Raw genomic sequence first — 21,153 nt, forward strand, 5'->3', positions numbered from 1 at the left:
TTAGGGGGGCCTCTTGTTACTGGCCCATTAGGGGGGGCCTCTTGTTACTGGCCCATTAGGGGGGGCCTCTTGTTACTGGCCCATTAGGGGGGCCTCTTGTTACTGGCCCATTAGGGGGGGGCCTCTTGTTACTGGCCCATTAGGGGGGCCTCTTGCTACTGGCCCATTAGGGGGGGCCTCTTGCTACTGGACCATTAGGGGGGGCCTCTTGCTACTGGCCCATTAGGGGGGGCCTCTTGTTACTGGCCCATTAGGGGGGGCCTCTTGTTACTGGCCCATTAGGGGGGGCCTCTTGTTACTGGCCCGTGATTGGGGGGCATCTATGAGGGCACATTTTACTGGCACATTATTGGTGGGCACTATAGGGGCATCTACTGAGGCCACAAAGAAGGGGTATTTTATATGGGGGCGCTCTGTACAGTAGCATTTTATACTGGGACACATTATGGTGGGTGCTATGGGGAAGGGGGAGAGGAATACTATGGGGTCATCTACGGGGGGCACTAAGAAGTGGTATTTTATACTTGCAAATTATGAGGGACACTGAGGGCATCTACTGGGGCACTATATATGGGGCATTTTATACTGGTACATTATGGGGGGCACTAGGAGAAAGGGAGGAAATGGGGGCATTTACTGGGGGCACTATATAGGGGTATTTTGTACTTTACATTGTACATTATGGGGACATTACAAGGGGGTATTTTTTGCACTGTCACATTATAAGGAGAATTATTTCTACTGGGGGGCATTATTACTCCCCCATGGTATGACCCCCTAGTAGCAGCCTCTCCCTGCTCTGCTCTCCCTCTGCCCATTCTCCAAATCATCATTATTAAATCTTTCTCATTAGGATAAAACACAACATCAGCTCCACCGAGCCTCCGGCCAAAGTGTGGAAGTGGCGTCCGAGATCCCCAAGGGCCAAGCCAAGTAACTGTAAGTTTTCATGTGAAATATGTTTATGTTATACACATATAGCCTACACTGTGCCACACAATATACAGTATACCTCTACACTGTGGAGTCTTGTGGCGGCAGACAGAAAATAATCTGGAAGTGCCCCTCCCGAGACCAGGCTCTGGATCCGCCACTGATACAGCCCCTAGAGAGGTTGTACATGCTTATACGATCTAACTGCAGAGCTGATCTGACCATGCCTGCATTGCAGACTCCCTGGCCCCTGGCGATGACATGACCTCCGGGATCGGAGCAGGAAGTGGTATTGCCACTTCCTGACATCTATACACAGCGCTCATTTAGCGCTGTGTATAGAGCGTTAGGAAAGGCAGGAACAGCGAAAAAAGAAACGCCCCTGCCTTCTCTATGGGGAGCCCTGCTGTCACTGATGGTTGGCTCCTGTGATTAGTGTGCTGCTGTAATATATGCCAACCTCTCGACATATATAGTCAATGGGTGATTGGCAAGGGGTTGAAGTTTTTAAGGCATCATGCATGCAGTGGTATTACACTGTATTACAGTGTCAGAAACCGCATGCACTGGCATCTGTCCGGCCGAAATCTGGCGTTTATGCTGGGAAAGCAGCCGAATCACCGCTGAATCCCATTATGGAGATCTGGCGGTACAGAGTGGTATCTGACAATGCTGTATACGGTGGGCTCCGGTAGCCTGATCCTCAGCCATAACAGGGTACTGGAATTCAAACGTGACTGTGAACAGGGCCTTAGACAGGCTGCCGAGACCTGCACCAGATTCATCCCAATGTTCTCTAATTCTATACCATCTATTGGCTGGCTGACTCACAGACAGGGATATACACCAGAATTGTGGCACATAATGGCGCAACGTGGACCCTGCCCCCTTTCCTGTAAAGTCATGTCCCTTTTCGGACTAGGACACCTAGATGCACCAAATTGTGCCAGGACCTAGGTGCACTCACATTAGTACATCTGGGTCGGTGCCTGACACGTACTCTATACATCGGCATACGGTGGCCAATATGGACCGGTAGGGACTCTGCAGTGTAATTCATCTACACCAATGCAAGGGCATTACTTATACTCTTAGGACATATTCAGATATTGGCGCAGATTTGCAGTGTGGATTCCACATCACAAATCTGCAGCAGTGTACAATACAAGTAGACAGGGTAGTGAAAAAAAATCCAGCCAGAAATCCGCATCAACCAGTCACAATCACTGCAGGTTTGTCGTAAGATCCGCAACACAATATTTCTCCTGGGCCTGAACTACTCTTCTATACCTTAAAGGGGTGCTTATTTTATAATTTTTTAAAGGCTCCCCCTGGGGCATAAATTAATGAATAAACGTAGTACTCCCCTTAGTGATCCCCACCGGTCTCCGCTTCCAGGTCCCTCTTGACACGCAGAAAATGCCCACTTGCCCAATCGCTGGCCGAGAGGAGACACTGGTGAGGCCAGGGATGGAGAGACTGGAGAGGGTGCGTCATGTTGGAATGAGAACAGTGGGGAAATCGGTAAGGGGATTATTGGCTTATTTTATTATTTTAAACTATAGGGAGCCTTTGTTAAAAAACAAATTGCTGACAACCCCTTTAAACAATAGGATTGGGCCTGTTCTTACTGATGATTTGATATATATAATGATTAGTGTTCAGCCCAATTTCCTCATGCTTTGTGGTAGCAAATCAATTTTCCTTGAAATGGTATAAAAAAAACTAAAACAGAAATAATTACCTAATCCATTTGTTTGCGGCGGGCTACGCAAGATTTTGCACCAGATCTTCAAACAAGATGGTCCGTCGCGAGCAAATTGATGAGATAAGTACTAAGTAGGATTGAACGTATTATTTTTTATTAGACCCGATTATCGCCATCAGATGCCGTGATCTTATATGAACGGGACATCTAATGGGGTACAATGATGTGGGGCGGCACAATCCTGGCCGACTATCATTGCACTCACTACTTCCAAAAGAATGCGCTTCGTGACGAAGTAAGTTGTCACAAAGCCAATTTTTTTGTAAAATTCTGTGAAGCCGCAGAATCGAACTTTTCAATACTTTGCTCATGTCTAATATTGATATATACTGATACATACACTGGGCAATGAATATAGCCAATCACTCTGCCCTTGACAAATCGGCTGTATGATGGTAAAGAACGCGCATGCTGTTCTTACACAGGGGTCTCCTTTGGACTTGGTCCACCACAGTTCAGCACTGTAGTGTTGTGGCTTTGTGCCACCCAACATTAATGAGGATGTGTCACCTTACCTGATAGGTTTTATTAATGCTTTGCATTCCACATGTAATAATTCTGAAGCATCTATTCTTATGACTCTATGAGGTCTCATTCCTTTATTAATTACTAGTAGTTTTCAATAAAGGTCCAGATGGGTGTTACCAGTTGTGAGTGTGTCCATGCACTGGCAGCACTGACTGGATAGTGTCAGACTGTGCAGGGACACAACCCCAACTGATAACGCCCATCTGGACCGTCATTGCAAACTACTACTAATTCATTCATAACTTCTAGTAGGAATAATAAAAGGAATGAGACATCATAGAGTCATAAAAATAAAGAGGACTTGTAACCTTATGACCATGCTGTACCATTCCTTTATTATTCCTGCTGGAAGTTATGAATGAATTACTAGCAGCTTGAAATGAAGAACTAGACGGGCGTTACCAGTTAGGGGTGTGTCCCTGCACACAGTCTGACACTATCCGATTCCTGCTGCCAGGGACACACAACAAATGGTAACACCCCGCTGGACCCTCACTTCAAACTGCTAGAAATTCATAACATCTAGCAGGAATAATAAAAGGAATGGCACAACAAACAGTAGATGAAAAAAAAAAAAAAAAATACTCCAGAATTATAAAAGGAGATGATACAGGTCCTCTTTAAAGTCTTGCAATTTAAACATGTTGGCAAATCCTGTAATTAATATGGCTTCCAAGAAAAAGAGGCAGAAATGTGAAAGTAAAGTCAACCAAATAAAAAATAATTCGCCAAATTATTATTCTTAAGGCACATGAACCGCAACTTTTTTTCCCTTCATTTTTTTCTTTCTTAAATTCCAAAATGCCATTTGAGGACCTCTCAGGAGCTGACACAAATTAATAATAATGAGCCTATTTGCATAGCAATGGCCTCATTATCTTGCTGACTTCTGAGGAATACTAGTCGGAATCTTAATGTGTTTGCTGCAAATGCTGGATTTCCTCTCTGGTGGATACTGCAGACATGTTGCCTAATAAAAATCGCCTCCTTCAAATTGAAGCATCTTGGATGTCACTTCTGGGAATTTATACTCCAAATCAACATTAGAGTAACGCATGCTGCTTAGCGGTGCAAAAATCCATCCGTGGGCAACATCAGATTAATCTACTGGAGAATGGCAAGATTAAGCGGAAGAACGTTGCCTCTCGTCTTACATTGTTGCCTCTTGTCTTAACACAACTTGATACATCGCTTATATGTAGTGCTGAAGTATCCGAAGTGGACTTCGATCCAGATTAACCCTTGAAAAGCAGAATGCGAGTCACAGATGCCGCGATCGGCGTTGAACACAGCATCTGAGGGGTTAAATGACGGGGAGTGGTGCTTTCGCCATTCCCAGTCATTGCACCCACTCCATACAATGGAAAAGCGATTCGTGACAAAGTAAGGCTACTTTTACACTGGCGTTTTGACTTTCCCTTTGTGAGATCCGTTCAGGTTCTGTCACAACCGGTCCAAAACGGATGAGTTTGCATTCTAATGCATTCTGAATGGAAAAGGATCCGCTCAGAATGCATCAGTTTGCCTCCGTTCAGTCTCCATTCCGCTTTGGAGGCGGACACCAAAACGCTGCTTGCAGCTTTTTGGTGTCCGTCTTACGAAACGGAGCCAAAGACACAATAGAAAACTGATCCGTCCCCCATTGACTTTCAATGGTGTTCAAGACGGATCCATCTTGGCTATGTTAAAGGTAATACAAACGGATCCGTTCTGAACGGATGCAGATGGTTGTATTATCTGAACGGATCCGTCTGTGCAGATCCATGACGGATCCTCACCAAATGCAAGTGTAAAAGTAGTATAATTTATAGCGAATCAAGCAGCTGAATCGAATTTTAAAAAACTTTGTATAGCTCTACTTATATACTCTCTCTAATCATTATCTGCCCATCTCTCTCTCTAATCATCTATCTGCCCATCTCTCTCTCTAATCATCTATCTGCCCATCTCTCTCTCTCTAATCATCTATCTGCCCATCTCTCTTTCTCTAATCATCTATCTGCCCATCTCTCTCCCTCTCTAATGATCTATCTGCCCATCTCTCTCTCTAATCATCTATCTGCCCATCTCTCTTTCTCTAATCATCTATCTGCCCATCTCTCTTTCTCTAATCATCTATCTGCCCATCTCTCTCCCTCTCTAATGATCTATCTGCCCATCTCTCTTTCTAATCATCTATCTGCCCATCTCTTTCTAATCATCTATCTGCCCATCTCTTTCTAATCATCTATCTGCCCATCTCTCTCTCTCTAATCATCTATCTGCCCATCTCTCTCTCTCTAATCATCTATCTGCCCATCTCTCTCTAATCATCTATCTGCCCATCTCTCTCTAATCATCTATCTGCCCATCTCTCTCTAATCATCTATCTGCCCATCTCTCTCTAATCATCTATCTGCCCATCTCTCTCTAATCATCTATCTGCCCATCTCTCTCTAATCATCTATCTGCCCATCTCTCTCTAATCATCTATCTGCCCATCTCTCTCTAATCATCTATCTGCCCATCTCTCTCTAATCATCTATCTGCCCATCTCTCTCTAATCATCTATCTGCCCATCTCTCTCTAATCATCTATCTGCCCATCTCTCTCTAATCATCTATCTGCCCATCTCTCTCTAATCATCTATCTGCCCATCTCTCTCTAATCATCTATCTGCCCATCTCTCTCTAATCATCTATCTGCCCATCTCTCTTTCTCTCTATGGTGCTGTTGTATAACAGATTCATTTTCATTGTGATCCTGACGAATGTTCCTTTCTATTTCACAAGTAGAAACCACTAATAAGACAAAAACATAAGAATAACCGGATAGTACCAAAACACCATTCCACAAGCCCATCCTAAGCTAACCCTGCCTGCCCCCACGCATGCCTGACCTGGTTGGCCCTGGGCATAACCCTGTTGCGGATTACGTGATGTTTTTCTGCGCAAAAAAGACCACAGTGTTATACAGTACCAGCAAGATATAGGAGATTAGATAAATCTCACGTACACTTTGCTTTTTCGTTTTGACCTGCCGTGCAGATTTTGAAATCCACAGCATGTCATTTCTTTCAATGCAAGGGTGAGATCTGCAGCAAAACTGCGTCAAATCCGCAACATAAAAAAAAATGCAGGTAACACATGCAATTTTGGGTGTAAAATGAACAGCAACCTGCCTGGGGTTTGTTTTGTAAACCTGCCCCCGGATGGCCATAGAGAAGCAACAAGGTCCAGCATCGAATAGAACCACTACCCATGTACATCTTATATCTCCAGGCCTGGTGGGAGGAGAACGTCATCTTTTCTGCATCCATCCCCTTAGGGGACAGATCCTGTGTTTTGGGCGCTACATTGATGACCTGCTAATGGTCTGGAGTCTGAATGTGGCGCTCATACACTGCTTCTGGGAGTAAATTATTAACACCCTAAATCTTAGATTTACAGGTACTATTAAAGATGAGGAAATTTCCTTTTTAGATTTCACACTGAGAAGAGACTGTGAGAAGCAGCGAGTTATCACTTCGTTATATCCAAAGCCCCTGGCGGGAAACACTATTTTCAGTATACATAGCAGTCGTCCTATACTAGAGCTAAAAGGCCATGCACTACTTTCCTTAAGTGCATTATGCAATGATTGATGTACAAAAGGAAATTCAGACATCATATAGCACATAACTAACAGAACTGGAACCAGCCCTGTACCTCACATGGATCCAGAGTTCCCCCCATTTATTCCTCTGCTGGATATTCTTCAGACTGGCTTCTAAGGGAGCATGTCCTTTCAGTTGCAGCTCTTTTCCCATCACAGTTCAGGTGGGGGTGTCCTTTCTGCTGCTGCCCTCTTCAAGAAACTGTCACAGCTTCTAACAGTATATATCACTGATGACAGTTGGAGGATAAAATAGAGCAAACCAACTCTTCGCAAGCCAAATTTGTTATGAATTTCCCCAAAAGGTTCTAATTTAGTCGAATCCTAAACGTTTGCGATTTTTTACCTTCTATCCCTGTAACAATCACGGCTTCTAACTGTACATAGCTGGGGACAGTTGGAAGATGGAACCGAGCATGTGCGACCACATCAGTAGCTGGACATGCACAAAGCTATACAGATTGAACACCAGGGGGTGACATTAGAATGAAGTAGAGAGAATCCCTCACTTTGACATTGCTAAAGCTGTCTTTGCATTAAAGAGCTCGAAAGGGGTTGGATTCCATCCCAGGAACCTAAAAAGTGTCATACACAACTTTTTAGGGCAACCAGGGTGACTATTCTAACAGCTGATTTAACCAAAATCAGACCCAAAATGAAATTCTTGGAAATTTGCTCATCTCCACTATTAATGCATCAAAAAGTTTTACAATATCAGGTAGTTTATTAAAGAGGTTGTGTAGCCTGTACATATTGATGAGCTATCCCCAGGATATGTCATCAATATCTGATTGGTGGGGATCTGACTTCCGGCACCACCGCCAATCAGCTGTTCGAAGAGGAGGTGGTGCTCGTGCGAGCGATACTTCCTGTTCACGATTACACTGTGCGTTGTATCGGAAGTGCAGTGTAATTACAAGTGCTTGTTCCATTCACTTGTGATTACACTATGCCGCGGCAAGAGAGACATGTGCAGTGTAACGTTGAAGAAGCAATGCTCGTATGAGCACCGCTTTCTCTTCAAACATCTGATTGGTGGCGTGCCGTAGAGAACCCCTCTGATCAGACATTGATTACCTATCCTAAGGACAGCTCATCAATATACACTGGCTGCACAACCCCTTTAATTGCAACACCGGCCATGTCCTGTACAGAATTAATTTCACTGTATGCAATTAATCATATATTGGATGCACAGTTAGAAAAACTCAAAGCAAGCATAGCAGATCATATATCAGAATATTTTACTGAGGAACACAACCGCTCTCTACAAATTTTCCTGTTTTATGGTATTGAAAGTGGTTTGAGACCAACACAAGGGGAAATATAGGGAGAAAAATGCTCTACATTGAGACGCCTACTCGATTCTATGTTTGTATACTGAATTTCAAATAGGCCTCAGCTATAAAAGGGATCTTTCATGTACAGTATTTATAAAACATTATAGGATGCAATTGTTGACGAGGACTCGTAATACACAGGTACATTGTTTGGATTGATGCAATATGTTGTTCCGTTCCAGGTTTTTGTTCTTACTCCCGTTTCTTTTGCAGGACTGTAGAGAGATGGGCCTGTTTTGGTTTGAAAAGCTTAGTGCACTTTTCATTGCAGACGCTGTGAACAAGATTTGAAACGTATGGGTGTAATGGACCATATTATGCCATATTTTTTGTGGATATTTTAAAATATAAGACTTAAGGATACAAAGTGCTGAAACCAATTGTTCTTTGAATAGTATCAGCCGCTGGCCAATGGCTTCCGCGTACGAGCTGCCAATCTGACTACGGCTACTTTCACACTTGCGTTGTTAATTCTAGTATGGAGATCCGGCAGAGGACCTAAATACCGGAATTAAACAGATCCGTTTTGCTCATCAGGATGCATCTGTTCCGTTGGGATAAGGTTGTGTGAAATCCAAACAGATGCATTTTTTCCCCGTTTTTTATGATCGGACACAAAACCGCAGCTTTTAGAATGCATGAGGACTAAATGGAAACGTTCTTTTCCAGTATTGAGATCCTCTGCCAGATCTCAATACAGAAAAACTACACCACAGGTTTGAAAGTAGCCTACAAGGAGCTAAAGGTGGTGAGTAGGGATGAGCGAACTCGAACTGTATAGTTCGGGTTCGTACCGAATTTTGGGGTGTCCGTGACACGGACCCGAACCCGGACATTTTCGTAAAAGTCCGGGTTCGGGTTCGGTGTTCGTCGCTTTCTTCGCGCTTTTGTGACGCTTTCTTGGCGCTTTTTGAAAGGCTGCTAAGCAGCCAATCAACAAGCGTCATACTACTTGCCCCAAGATGCCATCACAGCCATGCCTACTATTGGCATGGCTGTGATTGGCCAGAGCACCATGTGACCCAGCCTCTATTTAAGCTGGAGTCACATAGCGCCGCCCGTCACTCTGCTCTGATTAGCGTAGGGAGAGGTTGCGGCTGCGACAGTAGGGCGAGATTAGGCAGATTAACTCCTCCAAAGGACTTGATTAACTGATCGATCTGCAGCTGTGGATCATTGAGCTGCTGATCCTCAATTGCTCACTGTTTTTAGGCTGCCCAGACCGTTTGTCAGTCACATTTTTCTGGGGTGATCGGCGGCCATTTTGTGTCTTGTGGTGCGCCAGCACAAGCTGCGACCAAGTGCATTTAACCCTCAATGGTGTGGTTGTTTTTTGGCTAAAGCCTACATCAGGGTGAAGCTGTCACACCAAGTGCATTTAACCCTCAGTAGTGTGGTTGGTCAAGCTATCACACCAAGTGCATTTAACCAGCAATAGTCTGTTCATTTTTTGGCCATATACTAAATCAGGGGCAAGCTGCGCCCGTCACCAAGTGCATTTAACCCTCAGTAGTGTGGTTGGTCAAGCTGTGACACCAAGTGCATTTAACCAGCAATAGTCTGTTCATTTTTTGGCCATATACTACATCAGGGGCAAGCTGCGCCCATCACCAAGTGAATTTAACCAGCAATAGTGTGGTTATTTTTTGGCCATATCCCAGTCTAATTCTGTCACTAAATCCATACCGGTCACCCAGCGCCTAAATACTAGGCCTCAAATTTATATCCCGCTAAATCTCTCGTTACCGCTGTCCTGTTGTGGCTGGGAAAGTTATTTAGTGTCCGTCAAAGAACATTTTTTGTTCTGGGTTGAAATACAATTCCCAATTTAGCAATTTAAAAATTTAGTGGTTTCTGCTGTATCAGATCTATTTGAAATCTATCCCTAAAAGGGTATATAATATTCAAGGTGCACATAGGGTCATTCAGAATAACTTCACACACCCGCTACTGTGCATTTCCAAGTCTAATTCTGTCACTAAACCCATACCTGTCACCCAGCGCCTAAATACTAGGCCTCAAATTTATATCCAGCTAAATCTGTCCTTAGTGCTGTAGCTGGGCGAGTTATTTAGTGTCCGTTCAAGCACATTTCTTGTTCTGGGTTGAAATACAATTCCCAATTTAGCAATTTCATAACTTAGTGGTTTCTGCTATATCAGAGCTATTTAAAATCTATCCCTAAAAGGGTATATAATATTCAAGGTGCACATTGGGTCATTCAGAATAACTTCACACACACCCGCTACTGTGTATTTCCAAGTCTAATTCTGTCACTAAACCCATACCTGTCACCCAGCGCCTAAATACTAGGCCTCAAATTTATATCCTGCTAAATCTCTCGTTAACGCTGTCCTGTTGTGGCTGGGAAAGTTATTTAGTGTCCGTCAAAGCACATTTTTTGTTCTGGGTTGAAATACAATTCCCAATTTAGCAATTTCATAATTTAGTGGTTTCTGCTATATCAGAGCTATTTGAAATCTATCCCTAAAAGGGTATATAATATTCAAGGTGCACATTGGGTCATTCAGAATAACTTCACACACACCCGCTACTGTGTATTTCTAAGTCTAATTCTGTCACTAAACCCATACCTGTCACCCAGCGCCTAAATACTAGGCCTCAAATTTATATCCTGCTAAATCTCTCGTTAGTGCTGTAGCTGGGCGAGTTATTTAGTGTCCGTTCAAGCACATTTCTTGTTCTGGGTTGAAATACAATTCCCAATTTAGCAATTTCATAATTTAGTGGTTTCTGCTATATCAGAGCTATTTGAAATCTATCCCTAAAAGGGTAGATCATATTGAAGGTGCACATAGGGACATTCAGAATAACTTCACACACACCCGATACTGTGTATTTCCAAGTCTAATTCTGTCACTAAACCCATACCTGTCACCCAGCGCCTAAATACTAGGCCTCAAATTTATATCCAGCTAAATCTGTCCTTAGTGCTGTAGCTGGGCGAGTTATTTAGTGTCCGTTCAAGCACATTTCTTGTTCTGGGTTGAAATACAATTCCCAATTTAGCAATTTCATAATTTAGTGGTTTCTGCTATATCAGAGCTATTTGAAATCTATCCCTAAAAGGGTATATAATATTCAAGGTGCACATTGGGTCATTCAGAATAACTTCACACACACCCGCTACTGTGTATTTCCAAGTCTAATTCTGTCACTAAACCCATACCTGTCACCCAGCGCCTAAATACTAGGCCTCAAATTTATATCCTGCTAAATCTCTCGTTAGTGCTGTAGCTGGGCGAGTTATTTAGTGTCCGTTCAAGCACATTTCTTGTTCTGGGTTGAAATACAATTCCCAATTTAGCAATTTCATAATTTAGTGGTTTCTGCTATATCAGAGCTATTTGAAATCTATCCCTAAAAGGGTATATAATATTCAAGGTGCACATTGGGTCATTCAGAATAACTTCACACACACCCGCTACTGTGTATTTCCAAGTCTAATTCTGTCACTAAACCCATACCTGTCACCCAGCGCCTAAATACTAGGCCTCAAATTTATATCCTGCTAAATCTCTCGTTAACGCTGTCCTGTTGTGGCTGGGAAAGTTATTTAGTGTCCGTCAAAGCACATTTTTTGTTCTGGGTTGAAATACAATTCCCAATTTAGCAATTTCATAATTTAGTGGTTTCTGCTATATCAGAGCTATTTGAAATCTATCCCTAAAAGGGTATATAATATTCAAGGTGCACATTGGGTCATTCAGAATAACTTCACACACACCCGCTACTGTGTATTTCTAAGTCTAATTCTGTCACTAAACCCATACCTGTCACCCAGCGCCTAAATACTAGGCCTCAAATTTATATCCTGCTAAATCTCTCGTTAGTGCTGTAGCTGGGCGAGTTATTTAGTGTCCGTTCAAGCACATTTCTTGTTCTGGGTTGAAATACAATTCCCAATTTAGCAATTTCATAATTTAGTGGTTTCTGCTATATCAGAGCTATTTGAAATCTATCCCTAAAAGGGTATATAATATTCAAGGTGCACATTGGGTCATTCAGAATAACTTCACACACACCCGCTACTGTGTATTTCTAAGTCTAATTCTGTCACTAAACCCATACCTGTCACCCAGCGCCTAAATACTAGGCCTCAAATTTATATCCTGCTAAATCTCTCGTTAACGCTGTCCTGTTGTGGCTGGGAAAGTTATTTAGTGTCCGTCAAAGCACATTTTTTGTTCTGGGTTGAAATACAATTCCCAATTTAGCAATTTCATAATTTAGTGGTTTCTGCTATATCAGAGCTATTTGAAATCTATCCCTAAAAGGGTATATAATATTCAAGGTGCACATTGGGTCATTCAGAATAACTTCACACACACCCGCTACTGTGTATTTCTAAGTCTAATTCTGTCACTAAACCCATACCTGTCACCCAGCGCCTAAATACTAGGCCTCAAATTTATATCCTGCTAAATCTCTCGTTAGTGCTGTAGCTGGGCGAGTTATTTAGTGTCCGTTCAAGCACATTTCTTGTTCTGGGTTGAAATACAATTCCCAATTTAGCAATTTCATAATTTAGTGGTTTCTGCTATATCAGAGCTATTTGAAATCTATCCCTAAAAGGGTATATAATATTCAAGGTGCACATTGGGTCATTCAGAATAACTTCACACACACCCGCTACTGTGTATTTCCAAGTCTAATTCTGTCACTAAACCCATACCTGTCACCCAGCGCCTAAATACTAGGCCTCAAATTTATATCCTGCTAAATCTCTCGTTAACGCTGTCCTGTTGTGGCTGGGAAAGTTATTTAGTGTCCGTCAAAGCACATTTTTTGTTCTGGGTTGAAATACAATTCCCAATTTAGCAATTTCATAATTTAGTGGTTTCTGCTATATCAGAGCTATTTGAAATCTATCCCTAAAAGGGTATATAATATTCAAGGTGCACATTGGGTCATTCAGAATAACTTCACACACACCCGCTACTGTGTATTTCTAAGTCTAATTCTGTCACTAAACCCATACCTGTCACCCAGCGCCTAAATACTAGGCCTCAAATTTATATCCTGCTAAATCTCTCGTTAGTGCTGTAGCTGGGCGAGTTATTTAGTGTCCGTTCAAGCACATTTCTTGTTCTGGTTTGAAATACAATTCCCAATTTAGCAATTTCATAATTTAGTGGTTTCTGCTATATCAGAGCTATTTGAAATCTATCCCTAAAAGGGTATATAATATTCAAGGTGCACATTGGGTCATTCAGAATAACTTCACACACACCCGCTACTGTGTATTTCCAAGTCTAATTCTGTCACTAAACCCATACCTGTCACCCAGCGCCTAAATACTAGGCCTCAAATTTATATCCTGCTAAATCTCTCGTTAGTGCTGTAGCTGGGCGAGTTATTTAGTGTCCGTTCAAGCACATTTCTTGTTCTGGGTTGAAATACAATTCCCAATTTAGCAATTTCATAATTTAGTGGTTTCTGCTATATCAGAGCTATTTGAAATCTATCCCTAAAAGGGTATATAATATTCAAGGTGCACATTGGGTCATTCAGAATAACTTCACACACACACGCTTCTGTGCATTTCCAAGTCTAATTCTGTCACTAAATCCATACCGGTCACCCAGCACCTAAATACTAGGCCTCAAATTTATATCCCGCTGAATTTGAATACAATACATTGGGCCAAATAATATATTTGTTGTTGTGGTGAACCATAACAATGAGAAAAACATCTAGTAAGGGACGCGGACGTGGACATGGTCGTGGTGGTGTTAGTGGACCCTCTGGTGCTGGGAGAGGACGTGGCCGTTCTGCCACATCCACACGTCCTAGTGTACCAACTACCTCAGGTCCCAGTAGCCGCCAGAATTTACAGCGATATATGGTGGGGCCCAATGCCGTTCTAAGGATGGTAAGGCCTGAGCAGGTACAGGCATTAGTCAATTGGGTGGCCGACAGTGGATCCAGCACGTTCACATTATCTCCCACCCAGTCTTCTGCAGAAAGCGCACAGATGGCGCCTGAAAACCAACCCCATCAGTCTGTCACATCACCCCCATGCATACCAGGGAAACTGTCTCAGCCTCAAGTTATGCAGCAGTCTCTTATGCTGTTTGAAGACTCCGCTGGCAGGGTTTCCCAAGGGCATCCACCTAGCCCTTCCCCAGCGGTGAAAGACATAGAATGCACTGACGCACAACCACTTATGTTTCCTGATGATGAGGACATGGGAATACCACCTCAGCATGTCTCTGATGATGACGAAACACAGGTGCCAACTGCTGCGTCTTTCTGCAGTGTGCAGACTGAACAGGAGGTCAGGGATCAAGACTGGGTGGAAGACGATGCAGGGGACGATGAGGTCCTAGACCCCACATGGAATGAAGGTCGTGCCACTGACTTTCACAGTTCGGAGGAAGAGGCAGTGGTGAGACCGAGCCAACAGCGTAGCAAAAGAGGGAGCAGTGGGCAAAAGCAGAACACCCGCCGCCAAGAGACTCCGCCTGCTACTGACCGCCGCCATCTGGGACCGAGCACCCCAAAGGCAGCTTCAAGGAGTTCCCTGGCATGGCACTTCTTCAAACAATGTGCTGACGACAAGACCCGAGTGGTTTGCACGCTGTGCCATCAGAGCCTGAAGCGAGGCATTAACGTTCTGAACCTGAGCACAACCTGCATGACGAGGCACCTGCATGCAAAGCATGAACTGCAGTGGAGTAAACACCTTAAAACCAAGGAAGTCACTCAGGCTCCCCCTGCTACCTCTTCTGCTGCTGCCGCCTCGGCCTATTCTGCTGCTGCCGCCTCGGCCTCTTCCTCCGCCTCTGGAGGAACGTTGGCACCTGCCGCCCAGCAAACAGGGGATGTACCACCAACACCACCACCACCACCTCCGTCACCAAGCGTCTCAACCATGTCACACGCCAGCGTTCAGCTCTCCATCTCACAAACATTTGATAGAAAGCGTAAATTCCCACCTAGCCACCCTCGATCCCTGGCCCTGAATGCCAGCATTTCTAAACTACTGGCCTATGAAATGCTGTCATTTAGGCTGGTGGACACAGACAGCTTCAAACAGCTCATGTCGCTTGCTGTCCCACAGTATGTTGTTCCCAGCCGGCACTACTTCTCCAAGAGAGCCGTGCCTTCCCTGCACAACCAAGTATCCCATAAAATCAAGTGTGCACTGCGCAACGCCATCTGTAGCAAGGTCCACCTAACCACAGATACGTGGACCAGTAAGCACGGCCAGGGACGCTATATCTCCCTAACTGCACACTGGGTAAATGTAGTGGCAGCTGGGCCCCAGGCGGAGAGCTGTTTGGCGCACGTCCTTCCGCCGCCAAGGATCGCAGGGCAACATTCTTTGCCTCCTGTTGCCACCTCCTCCTTCTCGGCTTCCTCCTCCTCTTCTTCCACCTGCTCATCCAGTCAGCCACACACCTTCACCACCAACTTCAGCACAGCCCGGGGTAAACGTCAGCAGGCCATTCTGAAACTCATATGTTTGGGGGACAGGCCCCACACCGCACAGGAGTTGTGGCGGGGTATTGAACAACAGACCGACGAGTGGTTGCTGCCGGTGAGCCTCAAGCCCGGCCTGGTGGTGTGTGATAATGGGCGAAATCTCGTTGCAGCTCTGGGACTAGCCAATTTGACGCACATCCCTTGCTTGGCACATGTGCTGAATTTGGTGGTGCAGAAGTTCATTCACAACTACCCCGACATGTCAGAGCTGCTGCATAAAGTGCGGGCCGTCTGTTCGCGCTTCCGGCGTTCACATCCTGCTGCTGCTCGCCTGTCTGCGCTACAGCGTAACTTCGGCCTTCCCGCTCACCGCCTCATATGAGACGTGCCCACCAGGTGGAACTCCACCTTGCACATGCTGGACAGACTGTGCGAGCAGCAGCAGGCCATAGTGGAGTTTCAGCTGCAGCACGCACGGGTCAGTCGCACTACAGAACAGCACCACTTCACCACCAATGACTGGGCCTCCATGCGAGACCTGTGTGCCCTGTTGCGCTGTTTCGAGTACTCCACCAACATGGCCAGTGGCGATGACACCGTTATCAGCGTTACAATACCACTTCTATGTCTCCTTGAGAAAACACTTAGGGCGATGATGGAAGAGGAGGTGGCCCAGGAGGAGGAGGAGGAGGAGGAGGAAGAGGGGTCATTTTTAGCACTTTCAGGCCAGTCTCTTCGAAGTGACTCAGAGGGAGGTTTTTGGCAACAGCAGAGGCCAGGTACAAATGTGGCCAGCCAGGGCCCACTACTGGAGGACGAGGAGGACGAGGATGAGGAGGAGGTGGAGGAGGATGAGGATGAAGCATGGTCACAGCGGGGTGGCACCCAACGCAGCTCGGGTCCATCACTGGTGCGTGGCTGGGGGGAAAGGCAGGACGATGACGATACGCCTCCCACAGAGGACAGCTTGTCCTTACCCCTGGGCAGCCTGGCACACATGAGCGACTACATGCTGCAGTGCCTGCGCAACGACAGCAGAGTTGCCCACATTTTAACCTGTGCGGACTACTGGGTTGCCACCCTGCTGGATCCACGCTACAAAGACAATGTGCCCACCTTACTTCCTGCACTGGAGCGTGATAGGAAGATGCGCGAGTACAAGCGCACGTTGGTAGACGCGCTACTGAGAGCATTCCCAAATGTCACAGGGGAACAAGTGGAAGCCCAAGGCCAAGGCAGAGGAGGAGCAAGAGGTCGCCAAGGCAGCTGTGTCACGGCCAGCTCCTCTGAGGGCAGGGTTAGCATGGCAGAGATGTGGAAAACTTTTGTCAACACGCCACAGCTAACTGCACCACCACCTGATACGCAACGTGTTAGCAGGAGGCAACATTTCACTAACATGGTGGAACAGTACGTGTGCACACCCCTCCACGTACTGACTGATGGTTCGGCCCCATTCAACTTCTGGGTCTCTAAATTGTCCACGTGGCCAGAGCTAGCCTTTTATGCCTTGGAGGTGCTGGCCTGCCCGGCAGCCAGCGTTTTGTCTGAACGTGTATTCAGCACGGCAGGGGGCGTCATTACAGACAAACGCAGCCGCCTGTCTACAGCCAATGTGGACAAGCTGACGTTCATAAAAATGAACCAGGCATGGATCCCACAGGACCTGTCCGTCCCTTGTCCAGATTAGACATTAACTACCTCCCCATAACCATATATTATTGGACTCCAGGGCACTTCCTCATTCAATCCTATTTTTATTTTCATTTTACCATTATATTGCGAGGCTACCCAAAGTTGAATGAACCTCTCCTCTGCCTGTGTGCTAGGCCTAAATATATGCCAATGGACTGTTGCAGTGGTGGGTGACGTGAAGCCTCATTCTCTGCTATGACATGCAGACTGATTCTCTGCTGTCATGAAGCCAGATTGTCTGTTACGGGACCTCTCTGCTCTGCCTGTGTGCTAGGCCTAAATATATGCCAATGGACTGTTGCAGTGGTGGGTGACGTGAAGCCTCATTCTCTGCTATGACATGCAGACTGATTCTCTGCTGACATGAAGCCAGATTGTCTGTTACGGGACCTCTCTCCTCTGCCTGTGTGCTAGGCCTAAATATATGCCAATGGACTGTTGCAGTGGTGGCTGACGTGAAGCCTCATTCTCTGCTATGACATGCAGACTAATTCTCTGCTGACATGAAGCCAGATTGTCTGTTACGGGACCTCTCTCCTCTGCCTGGCTGCTGGGCCTAAATTTATGCCAATGGACTGTTGCAGTGGTGGCTGACGTGAAGCCTCATTCTCTGCTATGACATGCAGACTGATTCTCTGCTGACATGAAGCCAGATTCTCTGTTACGGGACCTCTCTCCTCTGCCTGTGTGTGTGCTGGGCCTAAATATATGCCAATGGACTGTTGCAGTGGTGGCTGACGTGAAGCCTCATTCTCTGCTATGACATGCAGACTAATTCTCTGCTGACATGAAGACAGATTCTCTGTTACGGGACCTCCCTCCTCTGCCTGGGTGCTGGGCCTAAATATATGCCAATGGACTGTTGCAGTGGTGGCTGACGTGAAGCCTCATTCTCTGCTATGACATGCAGACTAATTCTCTGCTGACATGAAGACAGATTCTCTGTTACGGGACCTCTCTCCTCTGCCTGGGTGCCGGGGCCTAAATATCTGAGAATGGACTGTTCCAGTGGTGGTTTCAAAGGAAAGGACCGGCACTTCGCTGATGTAGATCACAATGTAGATTTATTCAGTCACATATTCAAAATGGCATGGTGACGCGTTTCAGCACAGATGTGCTTTCATCAGACTGCATAAAACATCTTACACTCCAGCTATTTATACATAAATGAAACACAAAGGAACTGACATCATCAAAGAAGCTCCGCCTCCCTCATTAAATAAAATTCGCATATCAAATAATCGCAATGAAAAATTCGCATTGAAAAATTCGCAATTGAAAATTCGCAACTGAAAATTCGCAATTGAAAATTGAAAATTCGCAATTGAAAATTCGCAACTAAAAATTCGCAACTGAAAATTCGCAATTGAAAATTCGCAAAAAACATATCCACTCTATACTGGCGAAGATTTTCAGTCACATAGTCCATTCTTGCAGTGATTAATCACGCTGAAGAAAAAAAGAAATATATTTATCAGATTGCATAAGGCCGAATGCCTTATAGGAAGCAGGACACATTGTACTCACGATTGAGGCCCCTGGGCTCCATTGTCTGAAGACGATGGATCCAGTAAGCCTCCCTTTTCAATAACAATTTATTTCTGTCACCCCCTCGACGGGGTAATGATACACCTTCAATAATCTGATACCTCAACTGCGAGATGTTGTGTTTTTTATCATAAAAATGAAGGGGTATTGGGAGTAATAAATTCTGTTTACGGATAGTAGATTTGTGTTTACTTAGTCTGTCCTTCATTCTCATTGAGGTTTTCCCCACATATAGTAATCCACATGGACATTTAAGAATGTAAACCACAAATCTACTATCACAAGTGAACGTGCCCCTTATTGGAATATTTTCACCTGAGTGAGGGTGGGAGAAACATGAACCCTTTATAACGCTGGAACAATTGACACAGTTTAAACAAGGAAAAGTGCCCCGTCTAGGTGTAGATAAAGTACTCTGTCCTCTTTCTATTTTATTACTTCCCACATCCGCCCGGACTATTTTATCCCTAATATTTTCTGCCCGTTTATAGCATATCATGGGTGGCCTCTGGAACTCTCCTATCCGTGGATAGGACTTAGATAATATGTGCCAATGTTGATTAACAATAGTCCTAAGGCGCTGGGACCAGGGATGGTATTTAATCACTAAGGGGATCCTTGTTTCTTTCTTAGTTCTATCTGGTGGTGTAATCTCAGCTTTATTACGCTGTATTTTCAATAGATCAGGGGGGTAGCCTCGCTCTCTAAATTTATTGGTCATATCGTCTAATCTTGTTTGACACATATCCCTATCACTAACGATCCGTCTAACCCTCTGGTATTGCCGCCCTGCTTCTTACTAGAATTGTTCCAGTGGTGGGTGACGGGAAGCCAGATTCTCTGCTATGGAACCTCTCTCCAATTGATTTTGGTTAATTTTTATTTATTTAATTTTTATTTTAATTCATTTCCCTATCCACATTTGTTTGCAGGGGATTTACCTACATGTTGCTGCCTTTTGCAGCCCTCTAGCTCTTTCCTGGGCTGTTTTACAGCCTTTTTAGTGCCGAAAAGTTCGGGTCCCCATTGACTTCAATGGGGTTCGGGTTCGGGACGAAGTTCGGATCGGGTTCGGATCCCGAACCCGAACATTTCCGGGATGTTCGGCCGAACTTCTCGAACCCGAACATCCAGGTGTTCGCTCAACTCTAGTGGTGAGCACCCACAACAGTTTAATACTAGAATATTGTAACATAAGTTGGACCCCAAGAGCAGCATTAGTCCAGCCCATCTTCCTTCAATATAATATGGAGTCTGATGCGTTTGGAGCTAGGAGCTTGGAGCTCAGAATGTGTCAGAATGTGTCTGCTCCTATTTGTATGTGGTTCTAAGGAATGACAATAAAAACTCAATTTTATATTGAAGGAAGATGAGCTGGACTAAGTCTACATCTTTTCTGCTTGTTGGGTGACCTCCCACAGGCGTGACACACTCAAAGGCATTGACTACCGAGGCAATGTGTGTCCTGCAGTTGACCGTAGTCCTCTTTTTTCCTATAGGTCGGCTTACAGCTGTATTATACATCGAACCATAATGTCCAAGCCACATCCACAATGAGGAAAACACACACCAAAATTTTTGCGTTGGAACCTAAATCATCAAGTTTGCAGCAGGACCCCCAAAGAGTTGGCTGGTCCTGTTATGTGCTGTTGAGTCTCCCATTAGGCAACAGGAGATTGGAGTGGTGGGATGAAGTGACTGCTTCCCTAGCCGTGGATTGCCATACTGGTTCCATACTACCCAGCCTATGAATGTTCCTTTTTAGACATACACATACCGGAGCCCCATTGTTCATCCCATTGATACATGTCCACCATGACTTTTGATAGTGCCGTGTGCAGTATGTAGTTAGAAGTATATGGTGGTAACACATGAACAGATCACATTCTATAAGAGGACCTGTGTACGTATAAGCCCCCATTCATGCAATTATGGTGCCTACGATGTTAAGACAGACTGACCATTACAGAAGTGCCCACACAGGCACTTCGTTAGAGTAAATTTTATATTTGATCACCCCTTTTTCTGTTGATCAGGCAAATTAGAGAAAGTTTTAATTAAAATAATTTTTTAAAATGCTCCTGTAGATATTGCTGTTACATACTTTCTATGGTGCCCCCTGCTGTCCTTTTGATCCCTTCTCAAAACATCCACCTTATGTAACCAGTGCTGGTGACAAGAAGTCACTTATAGCGCACTGAAATGAATAGTCTGATGAACATGTACATGATGATCCAGGGGAGGGGGGGGGAACTA

General features: G+C 44.8%; 1 protein-coding gene across 1 annotated transcript in view; it reads right to left on the reverse strand.

The window, feature by feature from the left end:
- Positions 1–21,153, reverse strand: part of CSRNP3 (cysteine and serine rich nuclear protein 3) — a 67,443-nt gene that overhangs the window by 9,815 nt on the left and 36,475 nt on the right. The window lies entirely within an intron of this gene.

This window comes from Bufo gargarizans, chromosome 8 (assembly GCF_014858855.1).
Source record: "Bufo gargarizans isolate SCDJY-AF-19 chromosome 8, ASM1485885v1, whole genome shotgun sequence".
Taxonomy (NCBI): Eukaryota; Metazoa; Chordata; class Amphibia; order Anura; family Bufonidae; genus Bufo; species Bufo gargarizans.